The following is a 23,586-nucleotide window of genomic DNA, read 5'->3' as shown; positions in this document are numbered from 1 at the left end:
ACTCCTGGACCCAAGGAACCGTGACCTCAGAGCAGCACACACTCTTGCCCCATGCTTGGTAGGTGCACATTCCCTCCACATTCTCTTGATCGGAGAGCAGAGAGTTGGTTATTTCACAGCTGTGGATATGGACCCCAAGGAGAACCCATCATCTCTGCGCCGCTTCTTCGAGTCTCATTCCTTTGAGCCTCCTTAAGTTGCCTCCAGGATCCCCCTCCTTGAGACTGGACTCCTCTGAGATGCCAGGAAGTCCTGAGGTGCCAGGACTGGTTTTCGCCTTCTGCAGCTGTGCGTAATTGGAGGCGCTCTCTGGAGGCTCCTCTGATTCTGTGTGTCTTCACTTCTCTTTCTCGCCGACTGGAGACACCTGCCCCATGCCTCTATCGATTTGTTTGGTGCTGGGGATCAAACCCAGCCAGTGAGTGAGTCACTGGCGACAGGAGAGACAGTCATGGCAGGGAAGGGGCCGTGCCTAGCCATTGTAAATATAGGGCCCAAATGCTCAGGATCTCTTGAACAAACAATGCTGGGCTCACCAGAGGCCCCCACGCCAAAGATCAGAGGTGGACCCCTTCCTCAAGACACATGCACAAGTGAGCTCAGAGTGTGAAGTGGTATGAAAAAACTGAGGTGACAGGACTGCAGCAATAGTATAATAAGTAGTAACTCCGTTTGCACTTGCCTTGTGTCCTACTGACCCGGCTTCAATCCCCAACACAACATATGATGCCCTGCGTCCTGCCAAGAGTGATCCCTGAGCTCAGAGCCAGGAGTAAGCCCCGAACTCCACTGACTGTGGCCCAGATCCACGATAAATTCAGCTTTGAAAGTTCGTAAAGAACAGAGTCAGCTTCGCACTTGCTGAGGACAGTAGCATAGAGACCAAAAACAGGCTAGTTCAGGTGGTCATCCTCAAAAGGAAAACGTTGTCAGTTCCTAAGGTGCCATCAGGAAAGTAAAAACACGGACCAAGGCATACAAAGTTTGGCCAGAGCTGTAGCATGTCGGGTCGGTGTTGCCTTGCAGCACCCAACCAGGTTTGATCCTCAGCACCCCACATCTTTGAGTAACTTCTGAGCATATCCAGATGTCGCAGGGGAAGAAAAGAAAGTTTCTGTACAAGCTCAGTACAGACGCACCCATCATCATCACGGTGGCCTAGTGGTGTAGTGTTTCCCACTGGTCGGTGGTGGGCCTGGGGGTAGAGGGTCAGCTGTAGCCACAGGAGTCCAAGCAGGTCTGGAGAAATGGCCCCTGTGCACAGCTGCCGGGGATGGGAAAGGGTGCAGAGTTCCTCAAAAAGATACAGAAGGCCGGGAGGAGGAGGAGCCACAGTGGGTCAGGAGCTTGCTTGGCATGCAGCTGACTCGGTTTTGATCTGCCTCCGCCCTTCCCCCTTCCTGGCATCCTTTATGTTCCCCTGAGCCCAGCAGGAGTAATTCCTGAGTGCAGAGGCAGCCAGATGGAACCCAGAAACCCCAGAGTCAGCTGGCCACTGCTTTGCAGGGAACCTTGCTCCACAGCACCCCCTGCATGCCAGCTTTTTCCACTCCTGATGGGCCCCTCAGGTTCCCCCACTAAAGTCCTAGCAAAGAAGAGGATGGCTTCAGTCCAGACCAAGTACCTGGGATGCAACGTCTGCTGAATCAGCTCTTGGTTCCATAATTGTAGCCATGGGAGCATTTGTATGAAACAGTCGTGTCTGTTCTCAGCTAGCAACAACATTTTTAGTGGAAAAAGAGAATTTCATGGGAACGAGGAGGCACCCCTTGGAAACCCTTTAGTCTTGAGACTCTGGTTCCATTTGGTTTCTGAAGGGCAAGGGAAGAAAGTGACACAGAATGAAAGCAAAGGACAGAAGACGTGGAGAATCCCCAAGGGAGGAGAGAGACGAGAAAAGAAAAGAAAATTTCTGTACAAGCTCAGTACAGACGCACCCATCACCATCACGGTGGCCTATTCCCAGAGAGGTAGACACCCTCAAACAGTCAGCTCAGCCATGCCGGGTGTTCCAATGGCTACTGAGCTTCTCTGCACTTCTCGGTGAACAGATACATTAACTATCTAAGCACCTGCCCTCTCCAGGTGACTGTGTGGCGCTGGGCAAACTCTCAGGGACCTCAGGGGTACCTTAAGACTGACTCTTTCCAGAGAGAGAGTTCTGGAGAAGAGGGGGGAGCAATATTTTTCTTGAGTAACTCTTGGCCCAAGCAAACAGGGCCCATTCCTGTCATCGGAGAAAACTCTTTGCAAATGTGGAAGCAGCCGAATGGGGCAAGAGCAAAGGCCACAGATGAGGGCAATTGAAAGGGAGCATCGGAAGGGCCACAGGAGGCCAGAGCAGAGAGCCACAAAGGAGACCCAGGGAGTGGCCCCGGGGGCTCACAGAGCACTGGGTCAGGGTGGATGAAGCCAGAACCAGTGTCTTGTCTCCTCAGGGTGAGGTGGAAGCTGCACTGTGAGGGCCAACCACTCTTTCCCTGCTTCACAGGCTGTCACCTGGAATGAGACGAGGGCGGGGCAGGGCGGGGGAAGCCGACCTACTGTGGAGTTTTCCAGAACTTGTCTCTCTCCTCACTTGGGGATTCTCCACGTCTTCTGTCCTTTGCTTTCATCCTGTGTCACTTTCTTCCCTTGCCCTTCAGAAACCAAATGAACCAGAGCCTCGGGACTAAAGGGTTTCCAAGGGCTGCCTCCTCGTTCTCATGCAATTCCAGGCCCCTAGTTCCTGACTGTCGTTCGTAAAAGCAAGGGGACCCCGATGACGTTTCTATATTTGGGGGCTTATTAAAGTGCTCCTTGTACGAAGAAAGTGATCATATTTTCTGATCGAATTTCAGTGCCTACTCTAATCGGATCACTCAGGGTACTAGAAGGAAGATAAAACCTGTTGTCCACAACATGTTCATCGTGAAGTGGAGTCCGTGTGAACAGTTTCACAGGGCAATGGGAGAGGCAACGGACGCTGTAATTACTGGCCTGAAACAATATCAGGCTCCAGTAACTTATCTAAAGCCAGTTGTGTTTTGTGGAGTGAGAAAGCTCGGGTGCAGCTTAATGATCTAGTACGGAGGCATAGAAAATAGTGGTGGGTGGAGGAAGCGTATCAGAATGCCAGTGATTTCAGGCTGCTTGAAAGAATGGACTAGAATTCAGATCATTTTTCAAAAGTCCTGGATAGAATCTATGTCTTTCTTTTGTTTCGGGGAGAGGTATCTGGGATGCCGATATGGAATAAAACCTGTTTAAGGACAATCCAGGGTAATTTTCAGAAAAGGGACAGATGGAGGCATGTCCTGCACGTAACACCCATCAGTCCTGATAAAACTGGGGTGCGCCTTGAATCCCTCATGTTCCTACTTCGAGTTTTAACTACAGCAGCCATAAAATGAGAAACGATGATGTGGTAGTTTCTAGACTTGTAGATTTCCAGAACAGAAAAAAACAATACAATTAAGACCATGATCAAAGATTTTCCACTTTTAAAACAACTTTAAGACTGAAGGGGATAAAGGTAAAGGTAAAGGTAAAGGCCCTCCTGTTAATCGTCGATTTGCTCGAGCGGGCCCAGTAACGTCTCCATTGGAGACTTTGTTGTTACTGTGTCTGGCATATCGAATACTCTCGGTAGCTTGCCGGGCTCTCCGAGAGGGGCGGAGGAATCGAACTCGGGTCGGCCATGTTGGCCGCTTGTAAGACGAACGCCCTACCCGCTGACTGAAGGGGATATAGAAAAATATCTTCCTTTTCATAAAACAATTGTTGGCATTGTAGAAAGGTCACACTTGATTTAATAGAACCAATTTTTTTCTTAGAAAAGGAGAACATTGGTTATATTATCCTTTATGTTTTTTCGGGGGGGGGGGTGAACCTGGCAATGGCCAGGGGTTTCTCCTAGCTCTGCACTCAGGAATTACTCCTGGTGGTCCTCAGTGAACCATATGAGATGCTAGGGATTGAACCTGGTCAGCTTTATGCAAGGCAAATACTCTACCTGTTGTCCTATGGCTCTGACCCCTGAATATATTATTCTTTTTTCAAGGACCAGGCAAAATGCCACAGATGGGATTTGGTGCTGTCCTGCCTCTGCTGACCTGGGTTCAATTCCCAGCTCCATAATTGGTCCATCACCCCCCGCTAGGAGTTCAGTGATGCCTGAGCATAAAGCCAGGAGTCAGCCTTGAGCATCACCAGGTGTGGCCCCAAAAGAAATGAACACAGTTCCATCTGACACTAGCATTTTTTTTCGTTTTGAGTCATAGGGGTTACTCCTGGCTCTGCACTCAGGAATTACCCCTGGTGGTGCTCGGGGGACCCTATGGGGTGCTGGGAATGTAATGCGGGTCGGCCACGTGCAAGGCAAACGCCCTGTCCACTGTACTATTGCTCTAGCCCCTGACACTAACACTTTAGAATTACAGATGGGTAGGACTTGCTTGCCTCCCAGGCCGTTGCCCCACCAAATAGCTACAGAGAAGCTAAGAATAGTCTCTCGGGCACCACGAGCTCCCATGTGGTAGCCACTACTTGAATCAACTCGGTTCACCAGTTTCTGTCCTGATCTCAGCTCCAACATCATCCCGGACCCACAAACTCACCTTCACAGTAGTCCAGTATCCGGTGAGTTCGGGATTGGGGTGGGAGGAAGGAAATTGTTTTTTAAGGATTCAGGCGAGATTGCAATGACAAACATTTTTATGACCTGCCTCTTCCAAGTAGTTTGCCCCCACACAGTCAGCGCTCCTCATTTTCCAGTTTCACTAGGTGGTGCTCTCTGTCTGCTACCCAAAGGTCCCTGATGAACAAGAACCCGCTGCTTTCTTGAGGTCCTTGCCCAGTGTCCTTAAATTAGCTCTCTGGTCTCTAATCCCGGCGACCAATGGGTCCAAGATGAGATACAGCAATTTTCATACACTTTCCTCTACGGAAATCTTTTTGGATCATTTTTAGTCAATTATTTATAGCAAGCAATACAAAATAAATGTTTAAAATTTTTATTAGTGAAACACCATGAGGTATAGTTGTAGACTTAGAAATTTCTGTGCTTGAGTTTCAGTTATACAGTGATCGAGTATCCATCCCTCCACCCGTGCCCATTTTCCACCACTACTGATGCCACTATACCTCCCACCCCCATCTCCTCGCATCCCACCCTGCCTCTGTGGCAGGGCATTCCCTTTTGTTCTCTCTCTCCTTTTGGGTGTTGTGGTTTACAAAAGAGGCATTGAGTGGCAAACATGTTCAGTCTATAGTCTACTTTCAGCCTGCATCTCCCATCCTGGGAGGATCCTCTCAACACCCTTTCTTTGGTGCTCCCTTCTCTATCTGTGCTGCCATTTCCCCTAGCATGTGCAGCTGGCCTCCAGGCCATGGAGTAAACCTCCTGGTACTTATCTCGGCTCTTCTTGGGTGTTAGTCTCCTACTTTGTTACTTTATGTTCCCCAGATGAATGCATACTTTGGGAAAATCTCGGGTAGTGGTGGGAAAACTCAAAATAAAGGCGGTGGAAAGGGGTCATGGTGGTGGAATTGGTTTTGAAATATTGAGTGTAATTAAATACTGTGGAAAAACTCTTTGCGAAAAAGAAAGAAACAAAACTAGCACTCTGGACTCTTCAAGAGAGACTTTTGCTGCTGGGACCCAGCGGGGGTCGAAGGTGGGGACTTATTGCCAAGTCCGGAGCACTATGGGCTGGGTGGGCCACAGTAGCCCCGCCCCCAGCAGTCCCATCCCTCGGGCAAGACCCCTTTGAAAAAGCGGGGGCGCGTTCTGCGCAAGCGCAGTGACATGGGGCAAATTTAAGTTTTCCGGGGAAATCATAAAGCTTAGTAGTTTTGAACCTGGACGTGAAGGACATATTTCAGATGTCTGATTTTCAGGTTGGCCTAGACCTATAGGTGGAATTATACTTCTCTTTCTAGGATGCAAAGCCAGAGGCGGACTCTCATCGAGGGCAGGAACCAAAGTCCTATAAAACTTACCAGGCTTCAAAAATAACTGGGCTGCAATGGATGTAAAGAGTTTAAAGAGCCCAACGTGGCTGGGGGCTGAAGGGTAGGGGGTGAATCAGTGGCAGGATCAGGGGAAGGTGAAAGCCAGGGCTCGAGGGACTCTGGGGGGCCCTGGGGGACCGGGGGTCAGGTGGACTGGGGCTAGGACTCTCCCCCGGAGTGGAGCTCCCTGCACCAGCAGCCAAATGGTTGCCAAGTGAGAAGACAAAGAATAGGGAGTATTTTCCAGTACATGTTTTCGTCAAGCCTAGATCCAGGCAAGAAGGGCACTAGAGTCCTCTTCCAGAGCCTAAGCATTAAGGCAGCTGGGAGCTGCCCTTATCAACCACGCCCTTGGCACCCACAGGCCCTTGGTAATAGCATGCCCTACCAGACCTGACTCTAAAGGCTGAGCTTCCACCTCCTGAGGCACTGAAGATCCTCTCTCCTCAGCAGCCAGTGTAGGCTGAACCAGGGTTTCTGGCAGGACTGAAGCAGTATCACCCTTTTCAGGGGTGCTTGACAGCAAATCTGAGTCTGGAACTAAAACAGGTTTTGATTCCTCGGGAGATCCGAGAAGTGCAGCTGGGCTCTGTTGTGTGCTTGCTGAAAGTTCAGCTTCCAGGGCCTTAAAGGGAAGCTGTTCTGGCTCTTCAAAGGTTTCTGGATGCTGAGGCTGGGGTGAAAAGGATCCAGTCTTGTGACGGATCTGTGGATGTTTCTCTGAATCTCCCACCAAAAGTTGACTCCCCTCAGGATAAAAGATATCCATACTGGAATCAAAGTAATCCTCCTGCATCGGTTGTGGTAGACTTGGAGGTCTCGTAGATTTCCTGCGAGTTGCAACAATTTCAGCAGCATGGTGACCACCAACTGGATCCTTCCTCCAGTTTTCAGGGGAAATAATGAAGGCGAGGAGTTTTGAAATCCGGGGCTGCAGGGTAGGGGGTGATTCAGCAGCAGGATCAGGGGAAGGTGAAAGCCAGGGATTGGGGGGCCCTGGGGGGCTGGAGGTCAGGGGGTCTGGGGGTAGGACTCTCCCCCGGAGATGAGCGCCCTGCACCAGCAGCCAAATTGGTTGGTAGGTAAGGAGGCAAAGGAATGAAAATATTTGGCATAACATATCCATGGCAAGAAGAGGAGAGTGTCCTCTTCCTGAGCCTGAGGATTAAGGCAGCTGGGCGCTGCGCGTGCATGCCCTTATCAACCACGCCCTTGACAACCACAGGCCCTTGACAACTGTGGGCCCCACCCCCTCAGCACCTTTATGAGCCTTTAAGCGGCCTTTATTGGATCTGGGCAAAGCAGGCTCCTCAAAACCAGCAGGACCCAGGCTTTCCTTCTTCCCCCAAGGACAAAACACATCCAATCAGGTCCTCTACCCCACCCCCCTTGCCTCCCCTCCCACTCTTGCCACCCAACAGGACTGGGACTGCCCACTCGTTTGGGCAGAGCACCAAGGGTGGGGGAGGAACAGCTTGTCCCCAGACAGGGAACACTGGACTATGTGCTGAGACAGGGAACACTGGACTATGTGCTGGGCGGGCCACAGTAGCCCCGCCCCCAGCAGCCCAACCCCTCGGGCGAGTCCCCTTTGAAAAAGCGCGGGCGCGGGTGCGTTCTGCCCAGGCGCACTGATATGGGGCAAATTTAAGTTTTGAGGGGAAATAATAAAGGTTAGTAGTTTTGAAAAGGTCTGCCGGTGAGGTATTTATCTAGTACCGCTAGGGGTAGGGTGGGTCTTCTCTGCGCAATCCAATCCCTGGGTCTCTGGTGGTTGGTGGAAGCAGACAGGGCAGGGTAGGGTGCGGCTCCTGATTTCAATCCCTTCCTCACCTGTGGTCAGAGGGAGCAAGCAGAGAATCTCTGTCCCTGGGTCCGTTCAGCCTGGAGTCCAAGGTCTCAGAGTTCCACTTATCTTGTTCTGTGGGGCTTCAGTTGTGCGTGAGTCTCGGCTGGAGCAGCCGCGTGGGTCCTGAAATCGTCCTGGAGTGTGGCGGCGGCTGGGTAGTGGAGGGAGTGGAGGTAACCTCAGGCAACCGCAAGCTAACATCCGAGCTCGCAAAGCAGTGCAGAGATGCGACCAAGGAAGTTCTCAAAGAGAGAAGAGCAGAAGTGCTGGTAGATGCGGCAGAAGCCAGGAAAAGTATTCGTAATGCCCGCCTGTCCTTCGCCAACTACAAGACCAAGATGACTGCCCTTCTACATCCTGATGGATCTATCACATCTAACACATCTTCCAGAAGGGCAATGGAGAAGTTTATCCATGACTTCTGCTCAAATCTCTTCGATAGACATGTCCATCTGCCGACATACCAAATTCCACAGGATGGATATGTCATTCCCAATGTTCTCCCTTCCGAAATCCGACATGCCATTTTGGCGGTAAAAGAAACGAACAGCACCCGGCCCAGAAAAGGTCAGACCTGAACACCTGAAGAACCTGCAGTCAGTACTCATCAATACACTGGCTCGGCTCTTCACACGCTACCTGTCTGAATGCAAGGTTCCATCTCAATGGAAAACCAGCAGGACTGTACTACTGTACAAGAAGGGAGACATCCATGACATTGGCAACTATCGCCCAATCTGCCTATTGTCTGTCATCTACAAGTTGTTCACTTGAGTCATCCTGAATAGGATTGGCAGAACACCAGATGAAGGACAACCATGTGAGCAAGCCAGGTTCCGCAAAGGATTCAGCACCATCGACCATATCCACATGATAACCAAGCTCACTGAGGTTTCTCGGGAGTTCAAGATGCCGCTCTGTCTAACGTTCATTGATTTAAAGAAGGCCTTTGATTCTGTTGAGACAGAAGCGGTCGTTGAAGCCCTAGCCAATCAGGGCATTCAAACTCAATACATCAGGATCCTCCATGAGCTGTATTATGGATTCACTACCAGGATTTCACCATTCTACAAAGAAGTAATCATTGATGTCAAGAGAGGGGTTCGGCAGGGTGATACCATTTCACCGAAACTCTTTAGTGCCACCCTCGAGAACATCATGCGACGACTGGAATGGGAAGGAATGAGAGTGAAGATAGATGGTCGGCAACTATACCACCTCCGCTTTGCTGATGACATTGTTTTAATAACACCAAACATTAGCCAAGCGGCACAAATGCTGGCCGACTTTAACAGTGAGTGTGGAAAGGTCGGACTACAGCTGAATCTTACAAACACAATGTTTATGAGAAACAGCCTCGTTCCTGACACCCCATTAGCTCTCAACAGAACGATCATCTCCGAATGCAACAGCTATGTGTACCTAGGTCGAGAAGTCAACATGACAAATGACCTGGCACCCGAGCTGAGCAGGAGGAAGAGAGCGAGTGGCTTGGAATGACTTCAAGAGTGTCAAAGAAATAGCTAAGAGGACAAAGAACCTCCACCTCCGGGCATATCTCTTTGATTCCACTGTTCTTCCTGCATTAACATACGCCTCAGAGACCTGGGCCCTATGCAAACAGGATGAGAATGCTATTCAGGTCTCCCAACGAGGAATTGAAAGAGCTATGCTTGGAATATCACGTTTCACTCAAATGAGAGAAAGAATCCGGAGGTCCAACCTCCATCGACGATCAAGAATCAGGGATGCTGTCTCGTTTGCCAACGTGTCAAAAATCAGATGGGCTGGTCACATAATGAGATTTAAAGACGACCACTGGACTAGAGCTATTTCCGACTGGATTCCACGGGATGTCAAAAGACCACGTGGCCGCCCACCTACCAGATGGTCAGATTTCTTCATCAAGATCACGAACGATGGTTTGAGGCTCTTCATGTTCCTAGAGCGAACAGACGCCACTGGGCTACACTAGCACGCGACAGGCACAAGTGAAGACATTACTGGCGCCCGCTCGAGCAAAATGACAATTAACGGGAATTCAAGTGATCAAGTGAATCCAGCTGTGGCAGTCTTGGTGTTTCCTCCTCACTACTGAAATCCGAGAGACATTCTTCCTCCCCTTGGCCATCCTGCTTCCAAGAAAGGTAGCTGACCTGCAAAAGGAGCATTACTTAGGGTGGATGGGGGTTCACAAATGTTGTCATTTCCTTTAAGCTCTTAGTCTCTCTGATTATTTATCACTCTCCTAGACAGGGGATAGCACGGAATCAGGGACCCAAAGTTTTCTGAAGCAGGGCTCTGGGGCCAGAAACAGTTGATCCTGGGAGACCGTTCTTAAACTGAATGAACAGCCATATGCACTCCTTTACACCGGCCTGGGGAAATCCCCCTTTCTTGAATGGAACTCAACATAAATTCTTGGAGAAAAAGGAGTAAGCTCCTTTCTAGAGGGCTGCCCTTCTAGCACTCAGAGGGAACACTTAAGATGTTCACGTCAAAAAGTGACAAGGCTCTCTTGCAATCCTGTAACTAGCACCCATTTTACTTTCTTCACAGTCCTTCTTCTCATCCATATCAGTTCTTATTATCTCACACTTCCAGAATATAAATTCCATGAGAAGGGGCTTCTTCCCGCTCTCTAGTTGAGTAGAGAGCCCCGAATGGAGTTGGTTCCAAGAGTAGCCTCATTTAGGGATAGTTTTCTGAATTCTTTGGCATTAGTATGAAATGTCTTCTCACCTTTCTTAGTAAGGTGAACATTGTAGTCTCTTTGGGGGCCACACCTGGAGGTGTTTGACGCTGTAGCTGACAGTGCTCAGGAGGCCATGCAGTGGCAGGTATCAAACCCAGGTCTCCCATATCACAGTCCATGCTCCAGCCAGATGAACTATTATGTCTCAGGCTCCTAAGCTGGTCTTTTAAGACCCAATTGTAGGTGTTTGAAGTTTTCTTGGTGGGTCTGATTTAAACTATTTAAAAAATTTCTTTGCAGGACTAGATCAATAGTTCAAAAGATTGAGCACATGCTTTGCACAAGAAAGGTTTGAATTTGATCCCTAACATCACCTGGTCCCTCGAGCACTTCAACAAGTGATTATAACAAAGAGCCAGGCTGGGTAATTCCTGAGCACTACCAAGTGTGAATCCCGCTACCTTACCCACAAATAAAATTTATTTTACAAAGGAAAAAAAAAGATTTTCAACAAGAGAAACAGAACCACCTTCTCTCTCACTTTCTTCCCCTAACTCCGTAACTTTGGAAACAAATTTTCTGACTTTGGGCCAAGTTAATTACATATAATCAATAGAAAACAAGTTGTCTACGGTTGCCTTTTTGGCATATATGAGTGTTGGAGTAAAATCCCAAATAATAATGGTAGGTCTGGTGTCAAAATATTGAATGTAATCAAAGTAGAGAGAGAGTAATGTGGAAATCATCTGCCCCACAGGCAGGGGGAGGGTGCGGGATGGGGTATACTGGGGATTTTGGTGGTGGAGAATAGGCACTGGTGAAGGTACGTGTGTTTCATTGTATGACCGAGACTTAAACCCGAAAGCTTTGTAACTGCTCTCATGGTGATTCAATAAATAAAATTATAAAAAATTTAAAAAAAGTAAGGTGGAGTTCATGCCCAATTCAACCAGTGTAATCAGTGGCTGCTATTTATATAGCAGTACTCCTACATTTAAAAAAAAAAAAGGAATTTCTCTGACAGAACGCAGAGGGCACTTAGAACTCTCCATATTTCAAATAAGGGCCAGGACTTCAGGAAAACTTCAGAAAATCTCTGAACTAAAGTTTTAGAGTTTCACATTTTTCTGGGAATGCTAGAATCTCCTACACATGCTAAACACTTCTAAAATCTGCTCATTATTTTGAATTGCTGCCATCCTGTATATGTCATCCTTGAGTTTTTCTCTTCACGTACTTGAATTAAATCATGTAGTTCTTCGGTTCTGGCATCAGTGAGCTCCTCAAAAGGCCGATATTCCACAGCTACTTTACCACTTTCTGAAATAGAGTTAACAAGGATCAATTCAAACTTATTGGCTAAAATGTTCTTTCTATGAAGGTAGTACACAGTGATAGTGGGTGTGTACTTCCTTTATACATCCAATAATTTTACTTCTAAAGCATAAAATAAGAGCATTTTCCTTGTCAATGCAGACATTAAGTTTGGTTCCTTTTGCTTCTCTGTTTTGAGGCCATTCTCAAAGGTGCTCAGGGATTATACCCTCTTAGTACTTGGAGTCATTCCTGGCAATGCAGTGCTGAGCTGGAACTGAAACCTGCTTCCTGCATGCCAAGAATGTGCTCAGCCTGTTGAGCTATCTCTCCAACCCACTGCTTCTTTCATTTCTTTTTATTTGGAGTTTGCAGATCCTGTCCTCTGGTACTCAGGGACTGTTCCTGGCTCTGTGCTCCCTGATGGTGCTAGAGGGGACCATATGCCATGCCAGGGATATGCAAGGCTCTGGTACCATCTTCTTAGCCCCCCGTTGGTTCTTAAAAGTTATTAAATTGATAGAAATTTTACCAGATGACCACAGAAGTCACTTTTGCTAGAAGAATTGCCCAGACTGCAAGGCTGAAGTCAACCCAGGAGCTACTCGTGTAATAAATAAGGTCTCTGACAACTGAAAATTCCTGTCTCTAAGACTGCAGGGCTATAAAGCAAGGAAAGCAATTCTGTTTGTGGATTCTCTACGGATTATTCCGTTTCCTTTGGGCACAGCCGGAAATGTCCATAGCACTAGAAAATTCCATAAGAGGAGAACATTTAAAAATCTTAAATAGTATGACCACTATTTGTTTTTGTTGGGGGCCACACCCAGCAGTGTTAAGTCTTCTCCTGAGCGAAGTACTTGGGGGTTGCTCCTGGACGCTCATGTTGTTCCAGGAATCCAACCCTGGTCTTCCACATGCATAGCATGTGTACCAGGCCTCTCAGCTTTCTTCCTGGCCCCAGCAGAATCATTGTGAAGGTTCACAACAAATAGTTGGTTGTTACATCGAATCACAAACTCTCAATATGTCAGTGCTGAAAACCAACCACGAACTGATTCCAGTTAAGTTTCCTCTTCAGTAGGAAAACAGTAGCAATAATTAGAATATTTCGTCCTTTACTAAATTCTAGGTAAGTCTTTTTAAACATTTATTTATTTTATTTTTATTATGTAATATTTCTTTTTCTTATTTTTTTGTTTTTGTGGGTCACACTCAACAATGCTCAGGGTTTCCTCCTGGCTCTGCGCTCAGGAACCACTCCTGGTGGTGCTAGGGGACCATATGGGATGCTGGGAATCGAACTCAGGTCAGCTGCATGCAAGGCAAACACCCCACCCACTGTGCTATCGCTCTAGCCCCTTCCTTCCTTCCTTCCTTCCTTCCTTCCTTCCTTCCTTCCTTCCTTCCTTTCTCTTTTTAATGAATCACTGTGAGATAGAGTTACAGACTTACAAACGTTCGTGCTTATGTTTCAGTCATACAATGATTGAGCACCCATCCCTCCACCAGTGCCCATTCTCCACCACCAGTGTTCCCAGTATCCCTCCCACGACTCCCTCATTCCAGCCCCCCTCCCCCCACGGGCAAGTCTATTCCCTTTCAATCTCTCTCTTCCTTTGGTTGTTGTGGTTTGCAATATAGGCATTAAGTGGCCATCATGTTCGATCTGTAGTCTACCTGCAGCACACATCTCTTATTCTGAATGGGCCCTCCAAGCATCCTTTACTTGGTGGTCCCTTCTCTATCTGAGCTGCCTTTTCCCCTAGCATGTGAGGCCGGCTTCCAAGCCGTGGAGCAATCCTCCTGGTCCCTATCTCTACTATCCTTGGGTGTTAATCCCCCATTCTGTTACTTTATATTCCGCAAATGAGTCCAATTGTAGGTAAGTGTTAAGTATTTACTTTTACAATATAAGGTAAGCTAAATTAAAAGTGTATTTTTTCAGAAAATTGCAGCTTAGAGGGGCTGGAGCAATAGCACAGCAGGGAGGGCGTTTGCCTTGCACACGGCTGACCTGGGTTAGATTCCCAGCATCCCATGTGGTCCCCCGAGCTCCGACAAGGATAATTCCTGAGTGCAGAGGCAGGTGTAACCCCTCAGCATCCCTGGGTGTGACCCAAAATGCAAATGAAAAAAAAAAAGAAAATTGCGGCTTAGAAATACCTTCACATATCTGTCTAGAGACCTACAGTTGCATTTTCTAAATGAGACAGAGGGCCAGAGTACTATTACAATGGGTCGAACATTTGCTCTGCATGCAGACAACACAGGTTCAGTCCCTGGCACCCCATGTGGTTCCCCAAGTCCTACTAGAAGTGGTTCCTGAGCACATAGCCAGGAGGAAGCCCTAAGCATAAGCAGGTGTGGACCAAAAACCAAGAAAAGAATAAAGAAAAAAAATGGAGGACAGAGCTAGTACTTAAACAGAAGTTTACAGCCACTATACTCTTCTGCTTTACTGACGAACAATTGAGAAAGAGGAATTGGATCAAATACTCTCTCTACAGTCTAAACTATTCTACGTTTATACATTGGGGGTAATATTTGCTGTAATTATTTTTCACAGATTCCACAAAGGACAAATTTGAGACTACTCTGTAAAGCATCTAGTAAACAAAAGAATAGGAAGTACTTATATTTCCATTATTTTCAATATAATTGACTTCTCAAAATCAATTTATTTGCTCTTCAAGTAAGAAAGCTGCAGTACTTCAAAGATAACCAACGAAGTCTTACCTAAACCACAATGAGCAGTTTCTGAAATGCATCCGACACGGTCTTTTGAATAGCAAACTTCTGAGTCGTCTTCCTTTTCATAAGGAAAGATAATGGTCCTATATCCAACCAAAACAAATAGATTTACTACGCCAATCTTTCTAATTGATTTTTATGAAGTCTAAAAAGAGAACTGGGCCTGGAGCTCTAGTACAGAGGCTAGGGCGTTTGCCTTATATGTGGCTGACCCGGGTTCGAGCCCCCGCATTTCATATGGTCCTCCCAGCACTGCCAGAAGTAATTTCTGAATGCAGAACCAGGAATAACCCCTGAGCATCGCTAGGTGTAACCCAAAAAATAAAAAAGCTAAAAAAAAAGAAAAACAAAAATAAAAAAACAAAAAGAGCACTACATCACGATCTTAATGAGTAAGGGAAGACACCACACAAGGCTATGTCTTGAAGGCTCTGTGCTAAGTATATTCTGTCAGGGCTATTACCATACATTTTTGCTGTCTGATCAATTCTGGCCATTCGTAAACAGGTAAACATGTAAACTAGAAGGGAGAAATTAGTCAAGATCATTGCATAAATCTCATACTGATTATGTATTTCAAATGGGCAAACCTACAGACTACTCTAGGAACGTGACATACCTCACACCACTAATATTCCAAGAGTAGCAAACCACATTTGATGGGGTTTAAAGTAGAAAGCTACCAATCATAGAGGGAAATATATTTTTACAGGAGTGTGTATTATACACACCCAAAACACACACACACACACACACACACACACACACACACAGCTCAACCATTAACAACATGTCAATAATCTCTTATTTAAGGGCTTAATGGTTCCTAGGGGAAACAGAACAATCAATGGTCCCTGGAGAAAATAGAACAATCTTCACAAACTTTCCTCTAAGGGAACTTTTGTGGAGCATTTTCAGCAGTTGATTCAGAACATACAATACAAAATAAATTGCTTCGGTTCTGCTTGGGGCAGGGGTTCGGGTTCGAGATGGAAACACAAAATATGGTGGTATCAAGGTGTAATGGTCGTGGGATTGGCGTTTGAATGTTGAATGTAATAAAATATTTTTATAAAAATAAAAAATACTTTATAATAATCACTGTATCATTGTCATCCTGTTGTTTGTCGAGTTCCTCGAGTGGGCGCCAGTAACGTCTCTATTCCTCCCAGTCCTGAGATTTTAGCAGCTTCTTCCAATGATTGGAGCTTTTTTAGGATCAGGGAAATGAGACTTGTTGTCATTACTGTTTTGGGCATATCGAATACGCCACAGGGAGTTTCCCAGGCTCTGCCCGTGAGGGCGGGATACTCTCAGCAGCTTGCCGGGCTCTCCAAGATGCAAATATTTATATATTTCTCTCTATGATTTATTGCCTACTGTCTGAACCCCATCAAATATGGTGTGGCAATTATGGAAAATGGGTAGGAAGTGTCTTATAATGTGAAAGTGGCTTGGCCTGAAGAGTGGCGGCAGTTGGGTAGTGGAGATCGGCTGCCGGGCAGGGTCCCTTGGGACGGGAAGGACCCTCACCCGCACCTCTCTGGGGTGCCCCGAGTGAAAACAGTCTGGCATGAAGTCCTTTACTTTGCAAAAATTATACTGTTCAAAGCAGGCCCGAGCCATCTGGATACCGCAGCTTGGAGTAACCGAATTGGATAACTGTGGTAATTCTAGAGGTAATACATGCAGATGGGCGCTGACCCCCTTCCCAGGGGATGCGCACATCTCTCAGATCAGAGCCAATCCGGTCAGCCTCCCCTTGGTTCCAGCCGGCTGCGAGGCAGGTGCAAGGGGCTTTGGTGATGGTGACTAGATAACCTCGGGCAGATGGCACGCCCCCCACCTCCCACAGGGAGTGATAACCCGTTCGAATGTCTGCCCTATCACCTATCAAATTCAGGAGCTTGAGAAAGGTGCAGTAGTGGCAAGGATGAGTTGGTCTCATTAAGATTCACCTACCAGAGTCTGTTCCAGTTCTTTCGCTAACAGCTCTCCCTTTGATTTAATACCCTAAGCCTAAGTACCATAGATTCTGGGGGGGAACATTTTTATTAGTGTATTTAATTATCAAAATGAAGATTTTGGTGAGATAATGGACAATTACACAGGATCTATACTTGAAAAATTACTTTGGAACAAAGAAGACTGTTACCCCCAAATAGGAGAAACAGTATTCCCATCCCTATATCTCTAAGGTTCTTGGTAGGAAGACAGCTCTAAAATTGTGAAGTGTCCCCGGGTCCTTTGTCCCCACCAAAAAAAATGATTCTATTAGTACCTAAGATTTTAAGAAGTATTATTAAAAACATCTGCCCAAGGCTTTAGCAGCTTAGCTAGGAGAGGGATTTTTCTGATGTATCTGAAAATATGATGAGAGATAGATAGATAGAGAGAGAGAGAGGATGAATTCTTACCCACACCCCCATTCCAGTCCCCACAGAGACCTTCCAGTTTATCCAAAGTCTCCTCGGATTTGCCAACTCCAGGGCTCTTGTCAAAGGACGACAATACCACCTCTAAAGCACAGAAGATCTTCACGCTTTGCGTCTGAAGTGGTGCCACAATATCTTCATTTTCCCTTTCTTCAAGTTCAGAAAGATCCTGAAGGTGTTAAGATTTTAGATTGAAGGTCCTTCTGAACATCTCAATGTAGATTTTAAAATGTTTGATTAGATGCCACTCAATGCCTCTTTCGCAAATGACAGCACCCAAAAGGAGAGAGTGAACAAAGGGAAATGCCCTGCAACAGAGGCAGGGTGGGATGGGGAGGGTGGCAGTGTGGGAGGGATAGGTATTCGATCATTGTATAACTGAAACCCAAGCACAAAAATTTATAAATCTACAACTGTACCTCATGGTGTTTCACTAAAAAAATCTAAAAAACAAAAACAAAAACATATTTCTGGAAAAAAAGCTTAATTAGAAATAAAAAGGAAACTCCAGCAATCCTTGCCAACCGTTGAAGTAACCTGTGATTTCAACATTAAACAAAACTTCCCATGAACTACACCAGCCATGAACATACAGAGCACACAAGCGTTGTAGAATATGGACACCACCGTCAACTGACTGAGACCTTATTGATTCAGGGGTGTGACCAGTGATCCAACACTTTCACTTAGACGACTCTCATCTATCAGGTCTGTAGGTTCTCTGAGCCGGCTGGGGTAATACCCCACAGAGCTGGGAGTCATGCAATACTCAGGATAAAACCTAGGGCCTTGAACACGGTGGGCACAAGCTCTGCACTTGAACTCTCTCTCCGCTTCCTACCTTGACAATCCTTTTAGACCATCCATTGAAACCAAAATATTAGTTTGCCAGTTCCTGGCATTGGGAGCTGTTTAGGGCAAGTGTACAATGTCGAACTGCTTTATGTCTGCTGAGACGAACCTAAAGACATAAGAGAGACACTCGAAATTAGGAACGACTTCCCACAGAGATCTAATTCAGCAGACCCAAGGACCCAAGACTTCTCACTACAAGTTTCATAAAGTGGCTGTGAAGAGCAAATTGAACAAACTTTGCTGGTTGCTGTAGTTTCAGAACCATACTCAGCAGTAATCAGTTCCTCCTAGCTCTGTGCTCCGAGATCACTCCAGGTGCTGGTTGCGGGAATCATATGTGCGGCTGGGGATAGAACCAGGTTGGCAGCAAGCAAGGTCAGCCCATTAACTCCTGGCCTATTTCTTTGGTCCTTAAACACTTTAGGCATTAAGTTCATAGGAAGCACTAATACTTATTATTCTCAAGCCATGGTACTTTTCTGCATTATTTCCAAAATCTCTGATTAATCTGAGCGTGTCCCTGACTTCTGGTGGTAAGTGAAACTATAAGCCGTAAGATCTGCAAGACTGGAGATATGCAAAAGAAGTAAATTGCTTCAGTGATTCTATCTAGAAGCTCTTGCCTGTAACTATAACCTGAAAGATAGGTAAGATAGACCTGCCACCAAAGCAAGACCTCATCTACAGCACTCCTCTCTCCAAATTAATAGACTTGCTAGAAGAGACTATAGTTTTGTTTTTTGTTATACCATTTTATGAGTAACGATCACCTGCATTTCACGAGAAGTGGTCCCGTTCCTGACGTTCCATTCACTCTCAATGGGATGAACATCTCCGAATGCAACAGTTATGTGTACCTAGGTCAAGAAGTCAATATGACGAATGACCTGGCACCTGAGTTGCGCAGGAGAAAGAGAGCGGCTTGGAACGCCTTCAAGAACGTTGAAAAAATAGCTAAGAGGACAAAGAACCTCCGGCTCCGGGCACATCTCTTCGATTCCACTGTTCTTCCTGCATTAACATATGCCTCAGAGACCTGGGCCCTACATAAACATGATGAGAACGCTAGTCGAGTCTCCCAGAGAGGAATCGAAAGAGCTATGCTTGAGTATCATGCTTCACTCAACTGAGAGAAAAGAATCTGAAGTTCCAAACTTCTTCGACGGTCAAGAATCAGGGACACTCTCTCATTTGCCAAGGCATCAAAAATCAGATGTGCTGGACACGTACTGAGATTTGGAGATGACTGCTGGACTAGAGCCATTACCGACTGGATTCCACGGAACATCAAAAGATCACGTGGCCGTCCACTTATGAGATGATCAGACTTCTTTGTCAAGACCCTGAACGATTGATTTGAGGCTCTTCGTGTTCCTAGAATGAGCAGATGCCATTGGGCTACATTAGCACGCGATAGGGATGAATGGAGACGTTACTGGCGCCCGCTCAAGCGAATCAATGAATATCGGGATGTCAAGTGACCAAGTGATCAAGATCATCTGCATAAGAGCTTCTTTATAAAATACAAAATACCTGTATTCCTAGTTCACTAAATACATTATTGTGGACTTCTTATATCATTAGTTCTTAAATGACAATTTTAACTTTTAGTCAATATGTACTATATGAACTTATTAATAAAAATTCAAATGCAAGGGTGGAGAGTTAGTCCAATGGGCAAGGCATTTTTGCACTGCATGTGGCCAATCTGGGTATGACCCCCAGTACCCCAAGTGGTGCCACCAAGCCTACCAGGAATGATCCCTGAGTGCAGAGTCAGAAGAAAGCCTTGAGCATTGCAAAACATAAAAGAAAAAGTATTCAAACACAAATAAAAGCAGAGCAATACTGATTATTGATTTGTTTCATGCCTATCACTATAACCAGTTTATAAGCACCTTGAGTGCTCAAAGAATCCATATTGTATCCTTTCCTCATTCTCTGAAGCAAGAAAAGTTTGTTACAAAGGCTTGGTAGTTTGTTGGTTGAGAGAATAAATCAAGGAATGAGAAAAAGAGAACAAAATTAGTTTCCCCAACCTAAAGCTGCCTGAGGAGAGGGAGCAATGAAGACTGATCTTTGAATGCTTACACCACAGACTGGCCTGTACCTGTAGTGACTGCAGCTTTGTCAACTTAAGAAGCTTCAGAAGGGTTCTGAGACCCTGGAGAGGAGTTACCTTAATTTTGTAACGGTTTTTTTTTTGCTGGTAACAATGAATAAATTCTCTGATGACATGGGTCTTTCCTTCATTTTACATTAAGATCCCCTTTACTGTTCTGTACTTATAGGAGGCCAAAAATAGACAAGAACTATGGGTGCTCTCCAAGGTATAAAAGAACCTCTCATGGAAATGGATAACTTTCAGAGAGAAGGTAGTAATCCCAGCCTGTGCATGAGATAATCTAACTAGAGTACCACCTTCACAACTACATACTGATTTATAGAATGTTCCCTTTATCACTATACTGGTAATGAATCTCATGCTATAAAAATCTCAACACCATATTTATGAAACTCGCCTTCCTTCCTCCTGGGGTGTCCTCACTCATGCAAGGTCTAGGCTCTGCCACTGAGTCACATCCCTGTTCCTACGAAATGGTCTTAATAGCCAATGAGAGAAAGGGGTGGGGGGAGTACCACTTATTAATTACAATGGATATAGCACTGTAGCGCTGTCCTCCTTTGTCCATAGTTTTGCTTGAGTGGGCACCAGTAACGTTTCACAACAAATTGTGAGACTTGTTACTGTTTTTGGCATATCAAATATGTCACTGGTACTTTGCCAGGCTTTGCAGTGGGAGCGAGATACTTTCGGTAGCTTTCGGTAGCTTGTAAGGCAATCGATCTACCCGCTGTGCTATTGCTCCAGCCCAAAATGGAGATAAGTGGATATATTATTTATAAGTGGATATATTATTTATTTTGGGGTTGGGGCCACACCTGGCAATGCCCAGGCTTCATCCTGGCTCTGCACTCAAGAACCCCTCCTGGTGGGTCTTAGGAGACCTTACGGGATGCCAGGGATCCAACCAGTGTTAGCAAGTGCAAGCCAAGAGCCTTCCCCTTCTTTACTATCACTCTGGCCAAAAGCGTTTTCAATTCCAGCTGTAATATGATGTGAGAGGGCCAGAGTCTAGCTGCAGCTTACTGTCTGCAAAGCAAATAAGGTCCAAGAGACCTTGATCTCACTCCTAGGGGCTGTAGTAGGGGCTGAAGCAGGTGTTGGGTCTCCAGAAGAGCAGAAGAGTCTGTGGTCACACGGAGGGGTGTTCTCATGTCTGATGAAGGCGCAGGCAAGGACAAAAGGACAGGGAGTGAGAATGACCAGCAAGAGAAGCCAGTTCAGGGAGCCAATCAGAGGAGGCTTAGAATTATCATGTGAAAGGCTTGGAAACAATAATTCTCATGTATATATCCAGAGGTATGGGAGGGGATGGGGGCCTGCACGGGAAAACAGTGGAGCGGGGTCCCCTAGGTTCTACCCCCATCCCCTCCACACCCAACCCTGCTCCACCAAAACTGAACCGAACCACAGAAGAATGGAAATGGGCCAGACAAAAGAATGGGACTAAACTGAGGCCTAAGTGAGATGGAATTCAGGAGCTGGAGACCGTGGAGCCCTGGGAGCACCCAAAGGGAAGAAAGTTTTCAGTGGGAACTGGGAACTCAGGGTGGGCATAGGGAACAGTGGGCGGAAGACAGAGCGATGATGCTGGCCGCGAGTCCCTCCAGGCAGCAGAACTGTCAAGCGCACATTGGACCCCCTCAAAGCCCAGTGGAGGCTGGGAACTGGGCTCTGACCCTTCCAGCTAGTCTCTTACTGCAACCAGCCTCGAAGTTTCTGCAGAAAACAGCCTGTGGGGACGGGCCGTGTGCTGCCTGGATACTCTAGACACTGCAAGGCAGCGGGAAGCTGGTGGCTGGGGGGTGGGTATCTGGCAGTGTAAGGTGCCCCAGCCCAGCACTGCTTCCCACGGCCCCGATCCCAGCCAAGCGCCAACCCACCTTCAGCGGAGAGGACTGGAAGAGCGGCTGCAGGTCGCAGGCCCATTGGGCTGAGTGGGCGGCGTGCGAATACAACGTGTCCACAGGCTAGAACCGCGGATGGGGCGGCAGCAGCGTTGGGGAAGACACGCACGGCATTCAGAAGGCGAAGCGGGGAAGGCCGAGGACAGAAAATGTTGCAGGGACGCCGAGGTCACCCACCGCACAGACCTAGAATTTCCTCCATCTAGAATATTTCTCTATACCCTCAAACCCAATACAGTATTGCACACTTCTCTAATATTGCATACTGTTTTTCTTTTATAGTCTAAAAGAAAAGTTTTTATCTATAGAACTGAGGTTGCATGAAGGTTGGTGTGGGGAGGGTGGACAATTGGGAAAGGTCCTTGACATCAGTCAAGGGAATTAGTCTCTGGTGTTACATGTGGTACTGCAAAGATGTATGCACAAAATCAATGATTTAAGATACTATAAATCCTGGTATCACAATAAAATTGACATAGTCAAAGATTTTTAATAAGAAAGCACTGAAAAAAGCTATATTTAGCATGACAATAATTTTACATACCAAAGTAATATCTGATTTCATATTAATTCTTGCAATTCTCTAGAAACGATAATATTTTTATCTAAAATATGCCTTTTCACACTTAGGACCTCACACATTTACCTCTTCGTATTTGCATTACTGATAAGAACTTTGTAACATTTTACTAATCACCATTTACATGATACATGGTAAGAGACAAGTAATCATTTTTTAAAAATATTCCACAAAACACTGAAAATCTTAACTTTAACATGGCACTTTCAGAAATTTAAACTGCAGCTTAAAAATATCAACTGCTCTCAAACACATTTTCACATTTTCAGCATTTTAAAAGATCCTACAGACAACAGTAAGCAAAATGAAAGAAAAAAACGTGAGCTGCGCACAGTAATGAAGTTGAATGACTGGAGAGATTGCTCAATGGGCTGACCACATGCTTTGCATGCAGGAAGCCCATGTTTAATGCCCATCACCACTAAGTTCCCATCATCAAAAGAAGTCACCCCTGAGCACCAAGACAGGAGTATTCCCCAAGCACCAACTGATGTGGTCCCGAAACAAACAAACAAAAAATACATACCCTATTCCCAAATCAGTATTTCTACAAGACAAGCAATATTTAAGCACATTACCAAGGTAAAAAAAAGTCAACAGACTATACTTATCCAACTCATAGCCTTATTCACTCAGAATCACAAATTAAAATGGAAAAATGACCTCTACTCCAAACCAGAAAAAAACTCTTCAAAACAACTTTGCAGTAAAGCAGTATACGTATCAGCAAGGTATTCATGAAGGCTACTTTCAATGGAAACCATCGTTTCCTTTATATTCTTTACTTTTCGAATTTTACTGCAAAGAGACAAAAGTATATGGAAGCTGGCAGTTTTCAAAGGAACTTTCTTAGTTCTATTCAAGGAAAATATAAAGAACCAGTAAAAATAAAAATTCACTTTCCAGAAAATGTTTCTAGCCATTGTAAATAATAGTAAATCCACAATTTTTTAAGAGACTCTTTTCTTAAAGAATGCCCAAACTGCAATACATACAACATTCAAAGTTATACAGATATTCAGATCGCCATTTTCCTTACCATTGTTAAAAAAACAACAAGGAAAAGTCAAGCCTCCAA

General features: G+C 45.9%; 1 pseudogene; it reads right to left on the bottom strand.

Moving 5' to 3' along the window:
• Positions 1-1,158: 1,158 nt before the first annotated feature.
• Positions 1,159-22,049, bottom strand: LOC130016546 (RAD52 motif-containing protein 1-like; annotated as a pseudogene).
• Positions 22,050-23,586: the final 1,537 nt, after the last annotated feature.

This window comes from Sorex fumeus, unplaced genomic scaffold (assembly GCF_029834395.1).
Source record: "Sorex fumeus unplaced genomic scaffold, SorFum_2.1 ptg000156l, whole genome shotgun sequence".
Lineage (NCBI taxonomy): Eukaryota > Metazoa > Chordata > Mammalia > Eulipotyphla > Soricidae > Sorex > Sorex fumeus.
This window is presented reverse-complemented; position numbering and strand designations above follow the sequence as displayed.